The sequence below is a fragment of the Mustela lutreola genome, chromosome 7 (genome assembly GCF_030435805.1).
Source record: "Mustela lutreola isolate mMusLut2 chromosome 7, mMusLut2.pri, whole genome shotgun sequence".
In the NCBI taxonomy this organism is placed as follows: Eukaryota; Metazoa; Chordata; class Mammalia; order Carnivora; family Mustelidae; genus Mustela; species Mustela lutreola.
In genome coordinates, this window is record NC_081296.1 from 139,104,208 (window position 1) to 139,124,861 (window position 20,654).

A 20,654-nucleotide genomic window follows, 5' to 3' on the forward strand; every position below is an offset into this window, starting at 1 on the left:
GGGATACTTTTTTAGTAAGCTTCTTACCATTTTATCATCTCATTACAGACTTCATTGATCTTAATTGCTGTCAACTTGTTGAGTCCCTAAAAACTCTTAACCAGGCCCAGCTGGCCAGTGATTACTGGGTATTTTCTGAGCGTAGGACGTGGGTTGGGCTACATTGCGGAAATGGAGAAATCCTCCTAGTTCCTGAGATCCCAGTCGTCTCCTGAGGGACCCAGGAGAAGGCCCAGGAACACACTTTTCTCTGCCGTAAAGCACTAGCCCTCTGTCTGCTCTCCTCTGTCCCTCCCCAGTCTCCCTGTGGCAGCCTCCGTAAGGGGCCTGAGTGGGATCTTCCACAAGTCTGTGTCCACTTCCTCTGTGGCTTCCCAAGAGCAGGTGTTCTGTGACAACTTAGGAGCCAACAGCCACTCCCCAACCCCACTTCCACTTACCCTAGACGTGGTGGAAAGCTCAGAATTTCCTCTACCATTTCCCCAGGGAGGCTCTGCTGAGCCACCCAGCTGGCATTTAGGATCTGACTTGCCCAAGGACAGAGAAAAAGAAACCAGCCAGAGCCGCAGTGGGAACCCTGCCCAGCATGGTTTACAGGGTACTTTCCCTCGCGTTCTTATTCCTTGTCATTCGCTCGTGCGACATGCATTTATTGAATCCCTACTGTGTGCTCTGGGCTAGGTCCTGGAGATACAAATATCAGGATTCAGCCCCCCCCTTCAAGGTACTCATGGTCTGTGAGGGAGACAGACATGAGCAAAAGCCAAGGACTGTTAGTGGCAGGGACATCGGTGTGATGGTGTTCGGGGGTCTGTGGTCACTTCTGCCAGGCCAGAGGAGACAGGAGTGTTAAGAAGGGTCCACAGTGGCCTCAGGACCTTGCATGGTGCCTGTGCTTGGTGAACGCTGTGGAATGAATGAAGAAGGTGATTTTGAGTGGAGTTCTAAGAAACGAGTAGGTGTCCACCAGGTGGCAAAGAGAATCAGGGTATTCTTGACACGGGGAGCAGCTCAGGCCGGTGGAGTGGAGGCATGACATGACATGGGTCGCTCTGGGAACCGCAAGCAGCGGAGTGTGAGGGAACACTGGTGGGAGAGAGTACTGAACGGGGCAGGCAGAAGCCGGGGCTCCTGCCAGCTGTTTGTGTCGGCTAAGAGGTTTGGATCTTACTGTGAGAGCAGTGGGAGCCGCAGAGGACTGTGTGTGTGTGTGTGTGTGTGTGTGTGTGTGAAAGAGAGAGAGAGATTGATTTATTATTTTTTTATTAAAGATTTTATTTATTTATTTGACAGAGAGAGAGATCACAAGTAGGCAGAGAGGCAAAGAGGGGGAAGCAGACTCCCTGCTGAGCAGAGAGCCTGATGTGGGGCTCAGTCCCAGGACTCTGGGATCATGACCTGAGCTGAAGGAAGAGGCTTTAACCCATTGAGCCACCCAGGCGCCCCATTAAATACATATTTTTAAAAAATGACTTACTGTGTAGCTGCAGCTTCAAGACAAGTTCCAAACAAACTTGATTATCTCCCTTCAGCCCCTCTGTCTATCAGACCTCCTGGAGCAGACATTTGGAGATCCCAGAACATAGATGGTAGTTGGAGATAGGGAAGCTGATGACTTGACCCGTGAAGAGCAAACAGCAGAAGGTGAGGGCATCACCATTTAAGAGGTGCAGTGTGGGGGTGCCTGGGTGGCTCAGTGAGTTAAGCCTCTGTCTTCGGCTCAGGTCATGATCTCAGGGTCCTGGGATCGAGCCCCGCATCGGGCTCCCTGCTTCCCCCCACCCCTCTGCCTGCCTCTCTGCCTACTTGTGATCTCTCTGTCAAATAAATAAATAAAATCTTAAAAAAAAAAAAAAAAAAAAAAAGAAGAAGTGCGGTGTGAAGGTATCAGCAGTAGAGACTGGGAAGGAAAGACCGGTGGGGAAGGAAGAACCCCAGGAGAGCATGGTGTCATGCTGAAGCGGGGGGACAACTTTGTGTTTTACGAAAACGGGACTGTGATTCTGTGCACCTAGTATGGCGGGCGGCACATGGAAACTCTCCGCAAGTATTTATTACACGGAGCTGAAATTGATCAACTGTTGATCACTGGGCACGTCAAGAAAGAAAGGACCAAAAAGAATGATTGATCTAGGAATTAGGGGGCTTTGCACTGGGGGCTTCTCCTTTGCTTTCACCTCCCTGTGAAATAGGTGTTGCCGGTATCACCTGCCCCAGGGTTGCAGTGGCATGTGCAAGCTGTAGAAGCCAGGTTTCCTGGCTCCACGTCCACCTTTCCCTGAGTTGGTGGAGAAATACGGAAGAGTCCCAGGGAGAGGCAATGCCTTTCATTTCTTTTTTTTAAATTTAATTTAATTTTATATTATTTCTTTTCAGTGTTAATGCCATTCATTTCTTTCTTTCTTTCTTTTTTTAAAGATTTTATTTATTTATTCGACAGACAGAGATCACAAGTAGGCAGAGAGGCAGATGAGGCGGGGGGCGGGGGGAAGCAGGCTTCTCTGCTCAGCGGAGAGCCTGATGCAGGGTTCGATCGCAGGACACTGGGATCATGACCTGCGCGGAAGGTGGAGGCTTTAACCCACTGAGCCACCCAGGGGCCCCAGTGCCATTCATTTCTGATAGTATTGGATGTGAGGGCGATCTGGCTGCGACATCTGTCACCCCATTGATCGCCAGGGTTGATTCGGCTGATCTGGCTGGCTAGGCGGGTGTCCCTTCCTCCCTCACCGCTCCATGTGCGTCCCTCCCGAAGCTGCGCGCTCGGTCGAAGAGGACGACCTTCCCCGATAGAGGAGAGGACCGTTCTTCGGTCAAGGGTATACGAGTAGCTGCGCTCCCCTGCTAGAACCTCCAAACAAGCTCTCAAGGTCCATTTCTGATAGTATTGCCCCAACCAGTAGAATCAGGGACAGAGAGGTTGTGAGAGCCAGCATTTATGGCATTTGCCCGTATTTGCAACGCTTAGGTGGCTGTAGTCCTCTCAGATGTGTGGGTATTTAAGTGAGACTGCCTTCACAGAAGGTAAGATAGAAGTTTGAGTGTAGCTGTTATCTTGGGGGACAGAGGAATCACTGTGGAGGTAAAAGGACATGGTAGGGTAGTCCGGCTAAATGAAGGAGAAAAGGAATGCATCGGGACGATACATGGTGTCTCCTTGAGAGCCAGAACAACAAGGGCTCGGAGTCCATCAGGACTGTGGGGCCTTGGGTGTCTAGAACCAAGATGCTAACGCCACTGACCTTGCATCTCAGTCCTGGATGCTGCTGCCCCCTCCAGAAGGAATTCTGAACTTGCGGCAGAGGCAGAACCCAAACCCAGGCCAAGCAGCTGGTTGTCCAGCTTAGGTCACACGCCGTGATCTCGCTGCGGGTGGGGGGGGGGGCGGCGGCTGGGGGTGGTGATGAAGAGTGAGGCCGTGGAGGTTGAGGTGCCATCTCCCTGCAGCAGGTGGAGCTCTGCCTCCCACCGGGGCTCACTGTGGGGTGGGGGGGGGCATGCCTGAAAGTGGACTGGGGAGGCAGAGACCTAGCATCCCCCCCTTAGGCTGCTGAACGTATCTACATCTTGATTGTAATCTCTTTTTGACATTTTTCTGAGTCCTTTAGCCTCCAGCTAAACAGCAGGATTCTTACATGCTCCAGAGAGCTCTGGAGTCTGAAAGATTCCAGTGGAAAAGACAGGTCACCCCGGCATCTGGATCCTCCCCGCACATTTGATTCCACTCGGAAAACTTTATCGCTGCCTTCTGAGGACGGAATCCAAGGCTTGGCTCTCTCTAGCTAACAGCTTGAATTCTCTTTCTCCTCTGGAGTTGGGCGAGACTCTCGGGGCCATGAGGCACGGGGTGTGGGGGTGGGGCATCCTACCTTGCTTTTCAGACTGGAGGCTAGAGGTCTGGCTTCAGGCTTGGTCTGTGGCATGACTGAGGTCCCGGTGCCCCAGCTGTCCAAGACAGCGGGACTGGGCATCTCTCCAGTTCTGAAGATGTCAACCTCATTGAGATGTTCTACTCAGCATGCTGACTGAGAGGGAAAGCTCAAGGAACTAGAACTTGTCTGCCTGGGGTTGTCAGCGTGTACAGTCAAAATCCACAATGAGAGTGCGTTGGGTTAGGTGAGCGCTGCCTGACTTCTTACCCTCCAGTCCTCGGGGTATAGCTCTCTGCAGCAAGGGCACCCTGCCAGAAGTCTTCATCATTCATTCCCAATCGCCTTAGACAAAGGATTTAATTTCCTTGAAAAAGAGGAATGTACTTTTGAACTTAACTGGACTCAGGCCGGGGGACTGGCAGCCTTGCGAGAGTCTTTCCCCTTGGTACCTGCAAGTGGAAGCTGCTGCTTCGGTGAAGCCAGGTGTGTGTCAAGGACGAGCTTACAGTCTGGACTGGAGGCCATTCCCAAGGCGAGGCGTGGTCGCCCGTGTAAGGTCACAGTGGTCCTCGAGAGGGATAAGCAGGTGTGTTCCTGGCCCGGACTCTGGCACAACTTCTACTGACTTGTGTGTTTTTGCCCCTGTGACGTGAAATCATATTAAAAGCAGCACTGAAATGTAGACGAAATCTTGAAGGACCTGGTTATTTTACTAAAACATGGCTTTGCTCACATCCCCCCTCTTACAAACCTCCGTGAGCTGCCCAGGTCCTTCGGGAAAAGGCTTACAGCCCTCAGAAGGCGCACAAGGCCCTCTATGGGGGCCCGGCACGCCTTCCTGCCTCTTCCCCTGCCACCGCCTCTTTCCCCAGCATGGCCTGTGTTCTCTCTGGGGCTCAGTGCACTTCGGCTCCTCTGCATCTGATGTGTGGTTGCTCCCTCTCCCTGGAATGCCCTCCCTGCCCTTTTCCTCCTGGCAGCCGCTCACAGGAGCCACCGGAAGTCACCTGCTTCCCTGCCACCTTCCTGAGCCTCCGCCCTAGCGTCTCTGCCACAGAACTTACCACTGGAGGGGCCTGGCTCCTCCCTGGGGCAGAACTGTGCCCGGCACACTGTAGGTGTCCCATGATGGGCCCGGAAGGGCAGCCTGTGGGGACAGGAGGGAGCCATGGGCAGGCCCAGGACCCAATATGGACCAGGTGGACGCACGGGTGGATGAACTCTTTGTCGGCACGGCGGCCCTCCCTTGGCACCTTTTGGAGCCACGGCCTTGGTGGCTTTGCTGTTTCTCTGAGCCTGCCAGGTAGGCCCCAGTGAGGGTGGGAAGGGGGCTTAGGACCCCCAAACCTAGCACCTGGGTCCTGCTCACCCTGAGGAGGGCTCTGACGGGGCATCGACGAGGAGCTGGTTTAAAGGCGACACCTTTGAGACGCTTGGACTGCATGTGGTCCTTCCCTGCTCAGAAATCCCACAAGCCTGTGAGCAGAGTCTGGCAGGTGGTTGTCTCTATGGTCCATCACCATGGAACCTGACTACTATCCAGGGCATTCCTGGTATTAAATAGTCATCTGGGGTCTGCATGCTACTTAGGGAGTACTGACAAGAAGCATCTTCCTGTCATGGCTGTGGGGGTAGACTTGTTTTCTTAAAGTTGAACCACGCTTAGGGCGGAGCCCATACATGTGTGGGCCTCGTTGACTAGTGGTGAATGTGTGGCTTATGTTGCTTGCAGAGTATGTTTCCAGAACTTAAAAGCACATAGCATTGCTAAGATCTTTAGGAACCCCTGCAAGTGTTTTTGGTGGGCTTAGGTGGTGGGATAGGTTTGATGCCCTTGTTTTGGAAGGGATAGCCTGTAGGATTTGCCTTTGTTTCTGCCTCCATGGGGCATACTACCCCCTGGTATCCCTCCAAGTCCTCTGCCTCTCTACCCACATCTCTCTGGCCTCCTTCATTATCCCTCCATAGAAAATCAGCTGAGTTCCTCCGAAATCCATTCAGTCCTAGGATGTGTGCTTCAGATGCCAGACCCAATGGGGACTTAGGGAAAGTGGGTTTTAAGAGTAGACCTTGGGGGCGCCTGGGTGGCTCAGTGGGTTAAAGCCTCTGCCTTCGGCTCAGGTCATGATCCCAGGATCCTGGGATTGAGCCCCGAATCGGGCTCTCTGCTTGGCCGGGAGTCTGCTTCGCTTCCTCTCTCTCTCTGTCTGCCTCTCTGCCTACTTGTAACCTCTGTCTATCAAATAAATAAATAAAATCTTTAAAAAAAAAAAAAAAAGAGTAGACCTTGAAAAAAAAAAAGTAGACCTTGATTGGTAGGATTGGGAAGTATGGAAAGGAAGGAAAGAATGGAAAGGAAAACTACCTTGGAAAATAGGCAATCCAGGTAACTGACACAGATATATATATATATATATATCTTTTAAAATGTAGAACTTGAAGTTATTAAAAAATGTTAATTACCTATCAGTATTACTCTTGGGAATTTCTCTCTTTCTTTCTTTTTTATTTTAAGATTATCTATTTATTTGAGAGAGAGAGAGAGCACAAGCACAATTTGGAGGAGCAGAGGGAGAGGGAGGAGCAGAATCCCTTGGTGAGCAGGGAGCCTAATGCGGGCTTGATCCCAGAATCCCGGGATCATGACCTGAGCTGCAGACAGACTCTTAACCCACTGAGCCACCCAGGTTCCCCTCTTGGGAATTTATTCTAAGGAAATAATTCTGAAGAGGAAAAGAGCTAACTGTATGGATAAAGATATTTATAGCAACATTGTTTAAGATAGCAGTAAACTGTAAACAGCCTAAATGTTCCCACATGGCTTTATAATTCATGAGTTCATGATACCTAAATCCAGTGACGTACTGTGCTGTTATGAAATTAATAGGAAGATGATACTGATTCATAGGAAAATGTTGATGGATTTTGGTGACAAAGTGGTTTCTGTCTTAGCAGGCAAAGTTACACATACACTTGAGTGACTAAAAGCTGATTACACCGGCCATAGCGTAAATTGGCATAAGGTAGATACTGGGTTTAGGTGAAGTAAGTGGCCATGAATATTTTGTGTGTTTGAAATTGCTTAATATTCACTTGATACACTTTTTAAAAAAGAAGACCTTAACGTATCAAAGACTTTGGATCAGGGTGGGAAGGCCAGGGGGAGGGACCTCCAGACCTCCCATCTGTTACCACAGGGAAGACAGAACTGTTGGGTCTTATCAGCCGCCTGCACTGCAGGGGCTGGAGAATTCAGATTGGCTAACTGAGTCTTTTTTCGTGATGGAAGGCCTGACCTCACCGGCTGGCTAATTGTACAACTGCTGGCCTCGCAGCTCGGACTCTGCCTGGTGCAGGTGACCTCCAAGTTGCCTCAGAGCCCCAGATGATTGCTCACACCTGGTTTTGCAGGGAACCAGCCCTTTGAGTACGTGTGGCCCTGAGGCTCAGCTCTGAGCTGCCCACTTACCTCCAGGCAGAGGGAGGCAGCCTCCTATGCTCTCTTCTGCAGCTCCGGTAGGCAGCGGCGAGCAAGCATATGCTTTGCACACTGACCTCCTGTGGCCCTGCCTAACCCAGGTAGGGCCCTAGTGAGTTAGCATCTTGGGTGTTTGCAGTATTGTACATACTTATTATAGGATTGAAACTTTGAGTTGCCCTTCATGGTTAGCCTCGAAAAACCCCCCACATTTATCCGGTCTGCCTCTACCTGCTTAGCAGTCAGGCTCCCTCTGAACCCCCGTCTCGCCATGAGCTCTGCTCAGACTTGCAGCTGGAGGTGTGGCCTTGTGGCCGAGCAGCTGACCCTCTTCTGACCACTTTCTCCTGTCTCTGGCATCTCAGAACCTTGGGATGCCTGGTGAATAGGCTTCTCACCGTTCACCCCGTGCCGGTCCCCGCCTCCCCATGTGTGTGTAGACTTTTCTTCTTAATGGGGCACTTTCTGGACATGTGGAGTGTCTCTGCAGAGGACGCTTGATCATCCTTTCCCTGTGGCCGCTGTGGTTCGGGGCAGCAAGGGAGTCTTCCCAGTGTTGTTTGTGGAGTCCTCAGGCGTATGAGAGCTGGAGAGCCCTGGGCAGACCTTGTGCAGGCAGGTCGGACCTGCTAGAACAGACCATGGCAGCAGCGGTGCATGTGTGGAGAGATGTCGGGGCCCTGCTGGGGCCCTGGTTATCTCAAGCACCTATCTGCAGAAGCCAAATTCCAGAACTGTCAAAGGTTTGGAGTTTCTTTGTTCTGAGATCAGACTGAATTGAGGCCTTGTGGCTAGAGTTTGGCCAGGGTCAGGAATGAGTTGGAAAGCGTGTGGGCTCAGAGCTCATCTGGATACTCGGGAGGGGCACTGAGGCCAATTTCATATTTTCCGTGATGTGTTTGGAGGCAGCGGGGGAGGGGGGATATCTATGTGCTTTCCTGGAATATTTCTAGATGGCCGCGGTCCCACCCCACCCCGGACAGCGACCTCCGGCCTGCTCTCATGGGATCATTGCTGGTGGTGTGCAGCGCAGTCTAAGTAACAAGCTGTCTTCTGAGCCCAGGACGCAGCAGTCACTGCTCGTCTCAGTTCCCTAATTTAGAGACCACGTGCGTGCCCCAGGGCTGTCAGCAGCTAGATTTCTTGAAGCTTGAAACACATTTCCATAGAAACAATGCTATAAATGGTGGTTGGGTTCCTAGGCTAGCCCACAGAGAGCCCTGGTGTCACCTCTGAAGTTGCTGAAATAAGGTATTAGTAAAATTGAGAGCGAAAATGCAGCAGCGAGATCCAGCACCCAGGACGTTAGAGGTTAAATGGTGTGGGTTGATTTGTGTAACTCTGTTTCTTTAGCGGGAGGTATCTTCCTGAGCCCTCCTGCTAAGGGAAGCTCTGGGGCCATCCTCCTGCCCTAAGTCCTGTCTCTCTTGGCTCCCATTCCTTCTTGCTCCCTCCTCAGGCCAGGAGTTGGAGCTCCCAGGCTTCCTGGGAGCTGGGCGGGGTATCTTTAGGGTCAGGAAATCGTACTCAATGGCCCGGACATTTTTATCATCATCGTCATTGTTATTTAAACCATTTCCAGTTAGAGTAAACATTACACCTTAGCAATTTGTACTGTCAGGATTCTCTTCTGATTGCTGCTCCTGCTCCTGTGGATGTTTTAACCTCGTTTGTAAGTCCTTGTAAGTCCGCCTGCCCTGTTCCTTCGTGCTGATTTTGTCACAGAGCAAGGTCAAATGGTTTCATCAGATTGTTTCCACGTGCAGATCCCTTTCAGGTCAGGTTTCATTCTGAATGGATTTCAATTTGGGGGGGGTTGGTCTATATATAGGTGCCATGAGTATCGTTTGTAAAAACTCCTTTGGGGGAGGGTATTTGAGATTATTTTCATGGAAACTCGTCTCCCAATCGTAACTACCTGGTCAAAGTCGTCAACTCTAGAAAGGTCTGAATGGTTTAGAGTGGCACAGCAGTGTCGGGGCGGCTGTCTCCGGATGGCCCTGCCATCAGCAGCCTTCTGGTTTAATTTATTTACTTATTTGCACGGGGACTTGAGGCCATAATGGGTCCTTAATGGGGTTCTAATTTGCATATCTTAGATTGCTGCTGAGACTGTACATTCTTCGTCCTGATGATTTACTGTTTGTGTTTCCTCATGTGTCAAACTGTGTTTGTCCTCGGTGTCTGCAGAACCTCCCCACTTCCATCTGTCTCCTTAAACTACTCTCCTGTGGAGAGAAGAGGGACGAGGGACTCACGGTCCTGCCTGCCTCCCTCCTGGGGGGGGTGGGGGCCCCCCCTTGGCCTGGGCTAACCAGACTCCACACCTGCCTGGCTCAGCCCCTCACTGGCTAGGACTGGTGCTCTGGGTGTGGAGGGGGGGAAGGGAGGGAGAGGGACAGACCCTGGGGGCCCAGTGATGGACGTCAGAGGGGAGGTAGGCAGGTCAGGAGGGGCTTACCTGAGTGGTGCCAGTATAGGCTCCTGAAGTGACCTCCTTGTAGGGCTACAGGGGAGGTTCTGGGAGGAGCTACATAGGATGTCAGGGCTGGAGAGGGCATTGGGGTTCATCTGATCTAAGGGTCACCCTCTCCAAGGTCCCATCCCCATCTCCAACAGCACAGGTGAGATGATAAGTGGTCAAGGAAGCAGTGGAAAATTGGGGTGTGGGCGTCCCACCACAGGGCTGCTCCTGTGGTGCTGCTGGTCTCTCCTAGTGCTACTCCCCTCAGGTAGCTACTCTTCCCCACCTCTGACAGGGAAGGTGGCCAGTGTTCCAATTTTTTTCATGACAAACCAGAAATCCTGATTTTTATTTTTCTAATTTTAAAAAAGATTTGTTTATTTATTTGAGAGAAGGAGAGAGAGCAGGGGGAGGGGCAGAGGGAGGGAGAGTCCCAAGTGGACTCCGCACTGAGAACAGAGCCTGACACGGGGTTCAATCTCACAACCCCGAGATCATGACCCCGAGATCACAACCTGCACCCGAAACCAAGAGCCGGGCGCTTAATCAACTGCGCCACCCTGGTACAGTTGTATTTTATGTTCAACTTCTTAGAAAATGCTGTTGATTAAACCATGGCATGCTCTGTTGATTGTGGGGTGCATCCTGATTTCAGAGAGGTTAAACGTGCATTTGGAATGGGAGAAATAGTTATGAAAACAGTGATAATAATAATAATGCTACATGTGATTGCTTACCTCAGATTTTCTCATGTGTTACTTGTGCATTTATCAGCAAGAATTTCCTGGGCACCCACTCTGTGTGGGCGCCAGGGATACAAGGTGACTGGCATCTAGACTGTTCTCTCTAATCCTAGTAAGGAGGAAGCTCAGTTAGTTTAGGAGCAAGGACAGAGGCAGTGAGGGGTGCTTGGGATTGACTTAGGAAGTGCTCTCCGGGGAAAGGGATGAAGGAAGGAAGAAGGAAGGAAGGAAGAAGGAAGGAAGAAGGAAGAAGGCTCGAGCTGGGGAGGACCTACTGTGGAAGAAGGAAAGAAGGCCCTACTGCAGCTGGAGCTGGCTAGCTTCAGCTAGACCCCACGGGGATCTCAGGGGTGTGTGAGTTGAACCATCACAGCATGGGTTCCACCTTTGAGATGAGGAGGCTGAACTTTCTGACCCAGCCCCTTGCCCCACCCCCTATTCAATCATTGGCTCTAGGGCACTCGATCAGCAAAGGCTCCCTTTGAAAAGGGGGCAGCTTTGATCTCTTCTTAGTGACTAACACAGTGGTTGGGGGATGGTGCCCCAGTCTGACGGAAGGAGGTCCAGGAGGGCTCCAGGGGTATAAACTCCAGTGGGCTTCCTCTGTTTGGAGAGGTCAAGGAAGGCTTCCTGGGGGAGTTGCCATTGAGCTCAAGTCTGATGGGAGACTGGGGGTGTGGGATTTACCTGTGGATGAAGGTGGGGGAGCAGGAGCATGTGTGAGCAAGCAGGTCTCTTGAGGAACTTCAGCTTGTTTGGTTGTGTGGCCTTGGGGCTGGGGCGTAGGACAGAGCTGGTCATGTCCAAAGTGTCCACACCTAAGAGTTCGGCTAACGGGCTCAGCCTTATGTGGAAGAATGCTGGGAACTCCTGAAAAGGGATGTGATCGCTCTGATGGCAGTGAGGATGCTAAGTGTGCAAGACGAGACGCAAGGGGGATGAATCAGGAGATGACAAAAAATGGTAACCAACACTTACGAAAGACTTCACGTGTGCCATATGCTGTGAAGATCTTGTCTCCATTTTGCAGATGAGAAAACCAAGCGGTTAAATAACTTGCTCAAGGTCATCAAGCTAGTGTGTAGTGTGAGCCAAGATTTGGACTTAACGTCTCAGCTTTGGCTCTTAACCTGTATACTCCCGTGAACACAAATAAGGGGTTCTAGTTCATAACCTATCAGTGTTTGTTTTCATTTAAGGATAATTTTTTTTTTTTAAGATTTTATTTATTTATTTGAAAGACAGAGATCACTAGTAGGCAGAGAGGGAGGGGAGAGCAGGCTCCCCACCGAGCAGAGAACCGGAAGCGGGGCTCAATCCCAGGACCCTGGGATCATGACCTGAGCTGAAGGTAGAGGCTTTAATCTACTGAACCACCCAGGCACCCCTAAAATAATGTTTTACTTATTTATTTGTTTATTTATTTACTTTTAAAGATTGTATTTATTTGAAAGACAGATCTCAAGTAGGCAGAGAGGCAGGCAGAGACAGAGGAAGGGAAGCAGGCTCCCCGCTGATCAGAGAGCCCGATGCCATGCGGGGCTGGATCCCAGCACCCTGGGACCATGACCTGAGCCAAAGACAGAGGCTTTAACCCACTGAGCCACCCAAGCGCCCCAAGAATAATGTTTTGAAGCATGCCCCACTGCACACACTCGATCTTGTGGGAGTTCCTCCTGGCCCATGGCCACAAGGTAGGGAAGCTGAGCTCCAGCGAACAGCCAGTGACTGGAGTCTGTCTGGGGCTGGTTCTGCAGGGGGCATGGAACTGTGCTGAAAGGAGGCCTTTGGGAAGCTGGCAGCCTTGGCTCTGTGAAGAAAGGGTGCTTCTGTCCCCGTGGCCCTGCTGGCCGGCCCTCCCTGGCAGCCACACCTGTTTTGTTCTTCCCCCTACACCCAGCCAGACATTGCTCCCAGAGTGACAGCAGCAACTGGGGGACATCTGCAGAAGCTCCCTCTCAGGCCTGACAAAGGCACTAAGAACGTCGTCCGGGGCCTGCAAGAGAGGGAGGTGGAGGCGAGGGTAGGCGGGGGAAAGGAGATGCGGACAGCTGGGGCCTGGTGTGGCAGACATGGCCCTGCCCCAGAACAGGTGAAGTGAATGTGAACGGAGCTTTCATGGGTAGAAGAGAAAACAGTGCAGGGACTTCGTAGCACACAATGGCTTCACTTACTGGCTGGGGTGGTTTTGAGCTCCCTGTCCTCTCAGAAAGGACATGACAAAAAGTGGTGAGGAGAAGGCACGGCTGGTGGGTGGCACTGGGGAGGAAGTGTAGGGAAAGGACATGAAAAGAGACTGGGACGGGGGCCTTAGAAGGACACCCAGATGTCGGGGTTGAAAAGAATCTGGGACAAGCCCAGCAGAGGGGTCACCCTGAGGCTCATGGGGGATGGACCCAGGGGTCTTCAGGGGAAAAAATATCTTACCTGGGCTAGGTTGAAAGGAAGAAGCTAGTTTTAGCAGAAGGGGATGTAGGCTAAAACAGTAAAAAGAGGAACAGTTGTAATCCCTTAAATGTACCTAGCAAGATACCGTTATAAAGCAGGGTTTTGCCCTTGGAATTCTCCAGGCCCCTAGAAGGTGTGTGTTCTCTCAAGGTCCGTGGAACAAATTCAGTACATCTGCTACGGGCCCCAAAATCGAGGCTCAGCGGTGTCAACTTCCCTGAGAGCACACAGGGCGTTAGCGATAGGCAGGACCAAGACTCTGTCCCGGTGACTGTTTTTTCCAAAACCTCTCTTTTCTTCTGTTGAAACCGTAGGTAAATGAGGACTTAGAGGCGGAACCTTTATTCTGCCAAGGAAAGGACAATAGGGACACAAGGAACCCAGCATCGTTGATTTGTGATTTCCCCTACAGTATTTGTTCCTTGATTCCCCAGGCTCCAGTACAGGTCGCTTCTCTTATTCGGTGAAGCACACCATCTGTGCTGGCCTCCATGGAAAGATCCTGACAGAGAAGGGACAATGGAAAAAGGGCAGGAATGCAGGCCTGGGGCTTGGTGGGGTTGGAGGCAGGGAGAAAACCCCTGTTTAAATAGTAACTGATGGCAGCAGTTACTTAATAGAGGTGGGTGGCTGGGTAGGGAGGACCTAGCTTCCGTGGAAGCTTTCTTTCCTAATAACACCTTTATTGGAATGTAATTCAATACCACAGAATTCACCCTCAGTAGCTTTTTAATGGTCTCGGGTTGTCCCAGAAGTGGACATTGCTGATGGTCACTCGGGGCCAAGTCCAGAGAGCTGGTACAGTCCCAGGAAGCCTCTCTAAGGCCATTTTCTGCCCTCATCAGGACACAGAGTTTGGAAGCCTGTCAAGGGTACTTGACACACTCCCTGGGCACTGGAGCCCTGTGCTCCTCTCTTCCCTGCAGTTTGTAAAGGTCGAGAAAAGCTTGCTCTGTGGGAAGGTCCCTGGAACACCTTTTTTTCCCCCTCTCCAAAGGGCACCCTTGTTGGCTGCCCCAGAGACTAGAGCTTCTAAAACCAAAACTTTCACTTCACATGTCAGTGATTCTGCACTGTCATATCTGCAGCAAAACTGACCTCCAGGGCTTTCTCGGAAGAGCTGCAGCTGTCTCTACACATCCTTGTCTGCCCGCCCGTGGGAGGCGCGCTTCTCCTGGGGAGGGGGCATCGGTCGCCATCTTGAGCCCTCCTCCCTTTGACGCACACATGCCCCTCTCCTTCCTCTCTTCTTTCTGAAATGGACTGAGTCTGGAAGTTGAGTTGGGGTGAAGGGATGTGCTGTTGCAAGATGAGCGGGACTACTCCGGGTCAATGACTTCTGTTTCCCACACACCCCCTGCCACCTTCCCCTGCTCCTCATGCTGCTCCCTGGGCCGGGCCCAGCTACCCAACATGGGACAGGAGGAAGTCCTGGCCCGACGAGGCTGCGTGAGGAGTGCCCTCTGGAGTGGCTCCCATTCGTTTCCTGGAGGTTGGGCCCTGGCTCCACGGTGGCAAGTTCTTCCAGGAATGTGCTTCCCAGCTGGGTTTTCTGGTTGGTTGGGAACATCCCTGGGCTGGTCTGCCCTGGCTCTCAGGGGCTTGCTCCGGGGCTGGCTTGAGGCCAGATTTCAGGGTTAGGCCCGGTGGTGGGGGTGGGGAGGACAGGTTGGCCAGAGGCCTGCAGAGGAAACCTGGCAGCAGCAGGCACTGGACACCAAGTGGCTTTGCTTTTGCTTCCCTCACTTGGATGAGGTGTCAGTGGGAATGAAGAAATCAGACAAATGGAAAAAACCGAAAAGGCTTTATACACCGAACCTCTGCCTAGGAGTCCTGAGAATCTAGCCTCTTCTTGGGGGACCGGGCCTGCATGCCTCAGCACGCCAGTCCCCCAGCTGCCTTCCTCTGGGGGAGCTGGGAAGAGGAACAGAGAAGTGACAGATGATTGACTTGTTCTGTGATCTTGCATAAGTCCCTTAACCTATCTGAACCTCTGTGTGCTCGTCCATAAAACCAGGGGGATAAAACTCACACATACATAGGGTTGTTAAGTAGGCTCTGTGTGGGGACATGCTTTAAGAATTGCCAGAAACGGGGCGCCTGGGTGGCTCAGTGGTTTGGGCTGCTGCCTTTGGCTCGGGTCATGATCTCAGGGTCCTGGGATCGAGCCCCGCATCGGGCTCTCTGCTCCGCAGGAAGCCTGCTTCCTCCTCTCTCTCTCTCTCTGCCTGCCTCTCTGCCTACTTGTGATCTCTGTCTGTCAAATAAATAAATAAAATCTTTAAAAAAAAAAAAAAAAAAGAATTGCCAGAAACAATACTGTCATAGGAGATGCTAAATCCCAGAGCCTGGGCTTTTCTTTGTTGAAGGTGGTTTCCCTGGCTTCTCCATGCACTTTTTACAATCACGGAATCCTGGATTTTAAACCGGAAGGGAGTTTTAAGAGGTCCTCTGGTCCAGTGCCCTGGCATAATGATGGCTGTTTTGAAGAGGAGACTGTTTTAGGTTGTCCTTCTTTTGCCGTATGTGTTCTATTCTGGTGCAGTAAGCCCTTTTCCTCCTGGGTGAGGTGTGAGCTCCAGGGGCGCACAGGTGCTCCCGCCGGCAGAAGCATAGAACAGGACTAGATGGTGGTGCTCCTCCTCGGGAGCAAGGCTGGGTCTCTGTCATCTCGTCCTCAGCGGCAACCCTGCAGGCTCGGAGGGTCTGAGGATCCCATTCCACTGCCTCTCCCCAGCTCCCTGAGAAAGCAAGAGATGCACTTGCTTCTCCGGACTGGGCCCAGGGGAAGGCCGCCACCGCCAGGACACAGTGTTTTCTTCCTTCAAAGGCAAACCTCCTTCTGACCCATCTCTTTGGAAAAAACAAAAACCAAAACAAATGGAAAGAACCTCCCCTGGACTTTCTCTTGGCCCTGGAGCTTCACCGAATGTGGGCGCCAACGAGAACCTCCCGCAGCAGAAATGTTCCCCATCTTCCAGGCAGCCAGGCCAGAAGGCACGGGGTTTGGGGTGGGGGAGGGAGGTTAGGAGGGAACGGAGGGGAAATTTGGGCCTGCAGTGAAAAGCTGCCCCGACTCTGCCCTCAGTGGCTAGAATTAAACCCAGGAGCTTTTCATCACCTCAGTAACTGGTCTTTTATGGGGGCTGGGACGTTTCTCAATAACCTTTACACCACTAGGATGCCAAAAGTGAAACTTGGGGAAACTTAATGAAGTGCCTTAGAGAGGATTGTGTATGATTTACCGGATCCAAAACCAGCGTGCTCTTTGTGGAAAGAAAGCGACTTGTGTCCTCCCCAACATCACATACACACTTTCCTGGCAGGACCGATGGGTTTCCAAGCATTTCGTCACCGTCTCCTTCTGACCTTGGTGTGAAAGGAACGGGCCGCGTGGCCTGTTGGTTCCAGCAAAGCCATCGGGGGCGCCGGCCTGGGCTGAGGGAGGAGGGCGACCCGCTCGGCAGTGGAGGTGAGGTCTGCTGGAAATCCCCAGCCCGGCTAGCCGCCCGAGGTTTAAAGACGCCTTCTCCGGCCTTATTTGGTCGCAGGAAGTGGGCGGCGCCAGGCCTGCTGGCGGTGCGGCCGACCCGAGACAGTTGTGCTGATGGAGTGGTGGAGCTGGTTCCTGCTCGCCGCCGTGCCGCGCGCGCCGGCCGGCCGCTGGGCGCTCCGCGCTCCCAGCCCGGAGTTGTGCAATCCTTTGTAGCACGCCAGAGTCCTCCTCCTGCGCTGTTGCCTCTCACCCTCTCTCTCTCTCTCTCTCTTTTTTTTTTTTTTTTCAAGCTGTGAGCTCAACCGATGAGTCAGAGCAGTGCAATCCTGACACTGCATCGCAGGACTGGGGGTGACACGGAGGGAGGGAGAACGATCGCGAGGCAGACACCGCGGGCGCGGGGTGCGCCGAGGCTCCTGCGCCGCAAGCGTGGGGTGACAGCCCGCGCGTCCCGCCCGGGCCCCGCCAGCAAACTTCCCAGCTTTGGGAGGCGCGGGCTGGCGGAAGCCCTGCGAGCGCGGCGGGGAGGCGGAGGCGCCTGTTTGTTTTTAAAATCCGGGAGTGCGTGCAGGCGGCTGGAACCTGGGAGGCGACCGAAGGCGGCGACCCGCGGCGGAAAGGGGACGGCTGATGCTGGAGCTCGGGCAGGAGCGGGGTAAGTGGGGTGCCCGGCTGGCTGCCGAGGCCTGCACGCGGCGAGGCGCAGCCCGCCCTGGCGGCGGCGGCGGCCCAGCGACCCGGGGCTGCGCGCAGGCGGTGGCGGCCGGGCGCGCGGGCTGCAGCTGTGCAGGCGCGGCCGGGAGCGGGGGCGCGGGGCTGCGGGGGGTGCGGCGCGTCAACTTCTGCGGCCTGGGCCGCGGGGGCGGGGTGTGCGTGTGTACGTGCGTTCGCCGCCCCGCAGCCCGCGCCTCCGCGGCCCGCACCTCCAGCCCGCCGCTGCGTGTGCCCCGCCAGCCCGCCGTGTTTGTGCAGCTACGCAGCTCGCGCGCGGCCCCCGCCCACCCGGGCGCGGCCCCGGCAGGAAAACCCTTCGGAGCCGCCTGGCCCGCCGGGGCGGCGACGGCGGCGGCGGCGAGTCGGGAATCTGGCTCTTTCTCCGCGGAAAAGAAACGTGGTGTCCGCGGGGACCGGCTTGCGGGACCGAGCCCAGGCCCCGGAGGAGTCGGGAGGGGCTCGCGCGAGCTGCGGGAACTTGGCGCGGGAGCCCCTGACCCGGGTCCTGCCAGCGTGCACGGCAAAGTGGACGTGGAAACCGTGCCCGCGCCGGGAGTGTGGGGGACAGACGTGCAGGGGGGGCAGGGAGCTGGGACAAGAGCGGCAGAGGCCTAAGGGGAGCGCTTCGCGCGGGCCGGCCGGCCTCACCCCGCGCTCCCCGGCGCTGCTGGCGCACCTCAGACCTGTCATCCTTCTCGGCCGCCCCCGCACGCCCGCGCCTCTGCGGCCTGCTAGCTCTCCGCGCGCCTCGCCGCGTGCTGTGTTTGTGGGTGCCCGTCCGGAACTCGGGGGCCCGGGTTTTGTCTGGACCCTGCACATGGCCGGCGTGGTGGAGGTAGTCCTACCCTCCCCGGCCACGCTGACGGGAGCGGGAGCGTGTGCACCAGTTGCCCCCCTGCAGGGCCCCCACCCAAGCCTCTGGCTAAGGCCTGGTGCCGCCCTGCCATGTTCAAGCCTCAGCCCCGAAGAAGGCAAGATCTGGAGGAAGTACCTGCGTCCGGCCAAAGTGGAGGCCACTGGGTACTCCGGCCCAGCCTCCTGAGCAAGCTGCTGGAGAGATGAAAGGGGAAGTTACGCGCCCCACTTAAAACTTTGTTGGTAACAACTTTGTTGACTACTTCCTGCTTCCACCGTCCCACATCGGAGCCGTGTGCCCGCCTGCCGAGCCCGGCCGGTGGGTTGGGAGGAGAGTGGCTGACTGTGGAGGCCGCCGTGGCACGTGTGTGCAGGGGATCCCTGTTGGCAGTTGTGGCTGGGGGGGAGGGGAGGTCCGGCTTGCTCCAGCAGGGGGAGCCTAGCCTGTGGAGGTCTGGAGGGCTGGCCTCTCCTTGTCCCTGCAGCTTCAGGACGGAGACTGGAGGCCTGATGAAGGAGGAGGGACAGCAGCTCTGAGGAGGAGCCAGTCCTCCCCTGTGGAGCCCCGGGGGGAGGAGGGAGAACCACCTGTCCTGCTCTAGAGCCCCCCAGAGATGGTGTGGCACATACCGGAGGAATAGAGAAATGCACCCTTTCTCCATAGGCGATTGGATGGCTTCGGGACAGGGGGAAAGGAGAAATCTTCCTAGGTTGAGAATTTATGGGTCCTTTTTTTCCTCCTGCTCTGGACAGTGAATAAGAGGGGTGTAAACATTCAATTACTGTGATAAACCATCTCATTGCATGGTCCTGGCCTAGTCTCCATTGTAATCGTATTGGCCTCTGGCTGGTTACTCTGATCTCTGTAAAGCCTAGGGGACAAGGGGGTGAAGAACCTGGAGGGTGCTCCCCCTCCCCGCACCACCATACAGCTTGCTCTGGGACAGTCTGCCCACTGCCTGCTGTGACTTTTCCAAGTGCCAGGCCGAACTCTCCCCTTACCTTAGGAAAGGATGTCCTGTAACGCCCATGAGGATGAGAGTTCAATTTTTAAATACGGGATTTAAAAGTAACCCAATTGTTTAGCCCTGTGGGCTGCTACTTTTAATAAATGAAGGGAGAATAAGGCAGTATGCAGCTACAGATTCAGTTAGGGGCCGCCCAGTGCCTGCAGAACCCAGGGAAGGGCTGCCCTGTGGAGCCAGGAGAAGAGAGGAGTGGAGGAGGGGGTGGCGAGGGGGGGGGCAGGCACCTGGGGCAGAATGTCTTAGAAGGGGAACGGGCCAGTCTGGGAATCTGGCCTTGAGGGCCCCCTCCTGCCGCTGGGTCTCCCAGAAGGGAGCCTTGCTCGCAGAGGAGTGGGGATGACCACAAGCAGCTGGAAGAATCCTGCGGGTCCTTTTAGGCCTGTTTCAAATGGTACTTCTTTGGCGACGCCTCAGCCTTCTTCCGAACACTCATTTCCGCCTTATGTAGTCATTTGTGTATATACTGTACTCTGGTGCTCAAAACATAAACTCAGAGGAGTCTCCCAACCTCCGTCGCATAGTTGCAGTGAGGAGTCTATACGTGAAAGGCCAAAAGTACGTCTCAGCATCACCCTCACCTCTGCCCTAGTATTTGTTCCGTGTTGTTCTCACAATGCCTGGCTTCTGGTAGGCATTTAGTACATGTTAGCTGAACAAATGGATGAAAGATCTCGCAGAAAAATGTGGACTTGCATAGGGCGGGCCCCGTGAGTCTGGCCGCTGCTGGGATTCATACCGCACCGTTGGTTTCAGGAGGGGTCACTCCACGAGTGAGGCTGGTGCTGGTGAGCCCAGTTCCTTGGCCCCACACTACAGCTGGCCTTCCGGATTGCTGGAGAATGTGTCTGGTCGTTCTGACCCCAGCGGGACCTCGGGGTAAAAGTGGGAAGCCTCCTGCCTGGGAATCTGCTAACCTGGGCATTTCCTTTGCCTGGGCCAAACTGGCGTCCTTTGTGTGCATGCGCGTGTGTATCGGTACAGAAGCAGCCAGGGTGGGGAGGGGGGCGGCGGCTCCGTTCTTCCCTGACTCACCAGCGGCTGCAGGAAATGCAGCTAGGGGTTGCATTCCGTTGGAGAGGTTGCTGCTGCGCCATGGAGCCGTGACGCTATGGGGCTGAACTTGCACACCAAGGCTGGAGCTAGGCGGAGTGTGCCGAAATCCCCAGGTCTTACTTAAGGGATCTTTCATTTGCATTCGAGGCAGCATTCAGGATACCCTGAGACTGTGAGCTCATTTTATGAATCAGAAGCATTACAGCATAAATTTGGTGTTGAAAACGGCTGCTTTGAATCCAGATTGCCCCTCCCTCCACCCCAGCACGTGCACGCTTACGGGGTCTCTCACAGCCACACACTTGGGAGTGATAACAGTTGGGGGGGGCATCAGGTCAAATTCCAGAGCCATCAGGAAAAGCTTGTCCACACCCACTTCCGCCCCCACACTTGGGACGCCATTCCTGTATGGTGTGTGGACAGTAACCGGGGCGGTGACTACGAAGGAAGCCCAGTAGGTGCACGGGAACAAGGACTGGGCAGACCCTGGGGTTCCCACTCCA

General features: G+C 54.1%; 1 protein-coding gene across 2 annotated transcripts in view; it reads left to right on the forward strand.

Moving 5' to 3' along the window:
• The window catches only part of MIDEAS (mitotic deacetylase associated SANT domain protein), a 70,805-nt gene that overhangs the window by 11,924 nt on the left and 38,227 nt on the right, over positions 1 to 20,654 (forward strand). Inside the window, exon 1 of one of the 2 annotated variants that reach the window (XM_059182861.1) lies at positions 16,598 to 17,156. The exons of the other annotated variant lie outside the window; for it this stretch is intronic. The gene's annotated coding sequence lies outside the window, so the exon portion shown is untranslated. Of the gene's footprint in view, positions 1 to 16,597; positions 17,157 to 20,654 lie in introns of those variants that run through there. 2 annotated transcript variants of the gene reach the window in all.